Raw genomic sequence first — 5,056 nt, 5'->3', positions numbered from 1 at the left:
GAGAAGAGCGGATAGCTTTTTGGGTTGGAGTGGTGTAATGCATTATGGGTGATGGTGTCCTTGGGACGGCGGGGAAGACAGCAGCACGAGCATTGTCCTCAGGAGGAGGCGTTGGGGGTTGCGGAATGACAGAAGGCTCAGAAAGTTCTGTGGGGTTCCTTGTCTGTGTCTCAGAACACCGTCTTTCTTGGTCGTTTCCTCCTTTCGGGGAATGCCTTCTGTCCTGTGCTTTTTGCTGTATTCCATCATTGGCGCACTGTTGGCTCAGGAAGACAGTTACTGCACTCCATTTCCCATGAGGCAACGGCAATCATTACATCATCCTTTCCTTGGACATCCACATTCATCATCATTTGAGCGTGCTAATGGATGAGCTGGCGTGCGTTCGCAGTGCCCACAGCACTGGGACAGCCGCTGTGGAGCATTGGTAAGGTCAGAGCTCTATCGTCTGAACTGGGACTACAAACAGCAGCAGACGGACACGTTGTGAAAGTTGTATATCTGATGTTAATTCTTCACGGCATCAAATCGAGTGCAAAGCAGGGTTGTTTTGTGGTGCCTCATTGTGTTTGTGTGGCACTAAACCGAAGTGGCTGTCCAGCTTGGGTGTGGTTTATGATTTATTTAACAATTTAATGATGTGAATTTAGGTTCCCTTGCCTTTATTCAAAGCTGTAAACAATTTAATGATGTGAATTTAGGTTCCCTTACCTTTATTCAAAGCTGTAAACTGAGAAGTATTGATGAATAAGTACCAGTGTAATGCACATTTTACAATGATGAACTGATGACTCCCAGTTTATGTTACTTTGATGTGGCAGTAATATGTGGGGCTCTTTATTTCTTTATGAGCCATTGCAGCATCACATCCCCATTAGGTTAGCAAATTACTGTCCTTTTTCACCTCTTGAATAATTAAGGCTTGTTAAAATAGTGATGTGGATTTGTACTTCATATGTTCTGGTAAGAGTACCAGATGACAATGCATTTGCAAAAAAAAAAAAAGTTAAATGTCATAACATGTGACATGTTAACAGTGTTAATGCTGAGGTTTTCCTGCACTTGGAACTGTGGGATTAAGTGATTACGAGTACTACACAATTCATTTTAATTAATCGCAGTCGACAACGTCAATGGAATAATGTTGACTCCATTTTGTTCATCTTCTTCGTCGAATCGAACAATTTTTCCATGGGATAACCGGATCTCCTGGGGACTTCTTATGTAAAAAAAGACAATGCTGACTTTCTTTCTGTAGGTGACTTTCAGGAGACTGTGTTGGAAGATTATATCAGGCAGGAATGGGCAAAGAGGCAGCACTTCTTTTTTTTTGAACTTAACAAAGAATGTAATTTATTTCCTCAGTTGAGGCGAGTTTAGTCTCGTTTCACCAGGGTATGCAAAATGGCCGTCGTGAATCAAAGTGAATTGGGGTCCAGCCCACAATCGTGAAATGGAATCGGAATGGAAAAAGGGCCCGTTTGCTCGTAACCAGGAGCAGACTCCGAATCTGATTTTGAAGAACAAGATGGGCGACGACGCACCTCTATGCTGCTTTCCTTTAGTTCTGTAGTACCCAGTTTAGATTTGACAAAGGCAAGTTTGTGATTGTACCGTCTATTAGTCGGTCATGCAGTTGCTTAATATAGTGTTTGTGTCTCCGTTCTGTGCTTAGACATTTTAGTTAGGTTCTGACCAGATCTGAATGACGATCGTGAAACAGAATATGAAACACTAAACTGTGCTTTAAAAGGCAGACCTGTTACCTCCAAAATCTTTATATAACCGTATCGTTTTACTTCGACATACTGCCCTGTGCAAATAGAAAATATCTACCTGTTCTCATCCAGTGTCCACCGTATGTGTGCTGTCATGTGTAGTTCTGTGCTGTCTAATAAAAAGGAGAAGCGTGTTTTATTTCTCGGTTGAACAGATGAAAGTGACTGATGGGGGCTCTGTGCTTGGAGATCAGATCAGGCCACTGAACACTAAGAAGAGCGATGCGTGAGGACAAGACCTAACGACGAAACGTACATTTCAGAAAATGAAAAATACGGGAGAAAATGTGCGGTACACACGTCCGTGTGTGAGTCATTCAATGAATCACATTAGCAGTCAGAGTGTATTTGCAGAACTCTAAGGACAAGTGAGGTTCACAAAATCGTCATCTGTGACATGTTTATGTTTACCCGTTTCTACAGAGCATGGCAATTATCAAGTCATTCGCCCAACATTTGTACTAAATATGATTAAGTTTTTATTTCTTATTATTATTGCACACACCAACATGATTTTTTTTTGTTTGTTGCCTTGCTCATGTTTAAATGCATTCAGTAGGCCTTCTCATGGACCAGTCCACAGACGATCTTAAACTGTGATTTCGCAAGCTGGACAGACTGCAACCTTTACCTTTATTTTTAAACACCGTGGAGAGTGTCGTCAAAAAATAGTAAGGAGCCTACGAGTGTGAAGAAGTCCCACCCAAGTGCGAGCGAGGCCCCCTCAGTTCAGAGGGCCCCATTTCGGGCTGTTTCCCGGGCTCCGGTGAACAGCCCCAGTCCGTTCAGCCGGGTCTCAGCAAGCTCAAGGGGGCCTTCGGCGAACAGACTGGTCTCTATGGCAACAAGGGAATATGCAGTCCATACGTGTGTCAGGAGATCCATGCAAGGTCTCGCCGAATCTCTTGCTATCGGTGAGGCAGCCCCCCCCCCCCCCATGTGAGCGAGAAGGCTTCCTTTCTGCAGCTGTGGGCCCATCGTGTGAGGGTCCGACTCGCTCTGAATAACACTTTTAAGGCTGTACCATCACCGCAGCGTCCCAACTGTGAAGTTTCCCATGGGCCCCGTCCTCTATGTGTCAATGTAAAGCCCTGTGTCTCTCAACTCTTCAGCTTTCTTTCAAAGTATGAAATCACTCCAGTGCACTTTGGTCATAGACATCAGCTTCTCCTGGCCTTGTTACTCTCTTCTTAGTTGTTCTTGACCAGCTTAGTGAACAGTTGCAGGGCTGTTCTTGGCCGAAACTGCTGTTCGGTGGCAAGCCCCCTCCCGTTAGGAGACCGATCCCCTCCTTCCATCTTCTCAAATGGCCAACGCCGGCGGGAACTCCTCGGTATTCACATGCGTGCGCTGCATGTCAGCTCGGGCTGAAAGAACGGACAGAACTACTGCATGTCCTTCTGTTTCCATCACAGTCGACGGCCTCGTGTCCGTCATTGACATACTGTATGTAACTTTAATGAATGCAGCAAACAGGCCTGAGGTATGTTAAGCTCAATGATGAGTAGAGCAGGGAAACTATCTTTCAGGCCATTTCGCATTCAAGAATTTCCTTCAGTGTATTCCATTCATCCATTAATTTCATGCTCTTTCCCATTCACCACTGACTTGGTTGTAAGCAAATAGTAATTACTGTACTCACCACGAATGGACGGAGTTAAGAGTTAGAAACCTGGTTTGTCTTCATTGTTTGAGTCCTTTCAAAAATTAAATGGGTTGAAAATTTTAAAAGAAAACAGAGAACGCCATCGAGAAAACAGAATACATACAAGAGGGAATAAACCACTTCAACAGAGAGGCTCAGTAATAATGATGTGAGCAGCAAAAGCTCCACACTTAAAGGGAAAAACTTCATCCTGTGTACGTGTACATAGCCTCTGAGGGTTTTTTTTTTTTGGTTTTTTTTGCCGTTGATGTCACACCCGTTTCCTTCTCCTCTGTGGCAGGGCCGGCCCTAGGACTTTGGTGGCCCTAAGCAAATCTGTCCGGGGGGGGCGGTGCTGTTGGATTCCGTCAAGCGGGTGGGGGGGGGGCGGATGTGCTGTTCAATTCTGTCGAGCCGGGTGGGGGGGGGTTACGTTATTTACCTTAGATAAACATTGGATCGTGTCGTGCCCCCCCTCGTGGTCGTGTGGCCCCCCCAGCGGTTGTGGCCCTAAACGACCACGTAGACGGTTTATGCCATGGGTCGGCCTTGCTCTGTGGCGCGGTGCTCAGTGCTTTTTGTCTGTGTATTTGCGCATTTTGAATCTGGCCGGGAAGCCGGAGGACCTCGAGAGAAAGACCAGCGATTTGGGGGTAACCGCTCTCGCCCCTCAGGTCGGACTTTGAAGTGCTGCGAGATTAAGTTTCGGGCTGGCCGATGGTCTTCTTTCAGTTCATGTCTCTGACCCCCCCCCCTCTGACTCAGCCCACTCTGCCCACCCTAACCCACCCCCCCAAAGGAGAGAGGAGGGCCTCACGCTGAGGCCCGTCTTACCCAACGCCGCATTTACAGCTGTTGCTCCGTCGTGGGATCTGGAGAGGACGGCATTGCGGCTTTTTCATTCGTGAACCCAAACTTTCTCTGTGACATTGTACCATCACCTTCTGGAGAGGACATACGTACTGATATGTGGAAGTGGACATGTTGTTTCTGTCGTTTCAACGTAAGAGAGCTGACCGCCAAAATGCTACAGTAATGTATTTTTGTATTTTAAAAGAGATGTGCTGCAACTATTGTTACAAAACAAACAACAACAACAACAAACAAAAAAAAAAAGACCATTTTGGTGTGATCTGCATTGTAAGAGCATCTTTTTACCAGAATGTAAACAAGTGAGTGGGTACTTACTTCAGTGCTATTGTTTCAGACTGCATGCCTATTAAAGTAATGGTGTACTGACTTACTGCACTGGGTATGAGAGTGCATGTATGTGTGCAAGCACTAATTTCAGCCTTTCTGTTTCAGCTTATCGGAGCAGTTTTTGCTCCGTTCTTGGACGATATGTGAATAACGGTGCCGTGTTGACATCCCTAGAAGGTTCTTCACACGCTTACTGGTCTGCCGTTTGTCTCTGTAGAGTTTAAATTTACAAAAAAAAAAAAAAACAGAACAGTACAGTAACTATGTATATCGACAGTTATGAAAATACATCATCACTATCATCACATTCCCAGCGGTGGCAATTATTGTGATGGCGGTAACATTTGGCGGGTATTCTGTTTAAATCACCGGAACACCATGCGCGTCCACAGAGGTTTAACTAAGGGTCTGATGTGGCTGTTCATTTGGGAAG

General features: G+C 45.4%; 1 protein-coding gene across 2 annotated transcripts in view; it reads left to right on the top strand.

The window, feature by feature from the left end:
* Positions 1-1,917, top strand: part of LOC135248976 (bMERB domain-containing protein 1-like) — a 27,488-nt gene extending 25,571 nt beyond the window's left edge. For both annotated transcript variants that reach the window (XM_064324117.1, XM_064324116.1), the window contains exon 6: positions 1-1,917. This exon is cut by the window's left edge and continues 144 nt beyond it. The gene's annotated coding sequence lies outside the window, so the exon portion shown is untranslated.
* The last annotated feature ends 3,139 nt before the right edge of the window (positions 1,918-5,056 follow it).

This window comes from Anguilla rostrata, chromosome 2, assembly GCF_018555375.3.
Source record: "Anguilla rostrata isolate EN2019 chromosome 2, ASM1855537v3, whole genome shotgun sequence".
NCBI lineage: Eukaryota > Metazoa > Chordata > Actinopteri > Anguilliformes > Anguillidae > Anguilla > Anguilla rostrata.
Note: the sequence above shows the minus strand (reverse complement) of the source record. Positions and strands in the feature narration are given on the sequence as shown.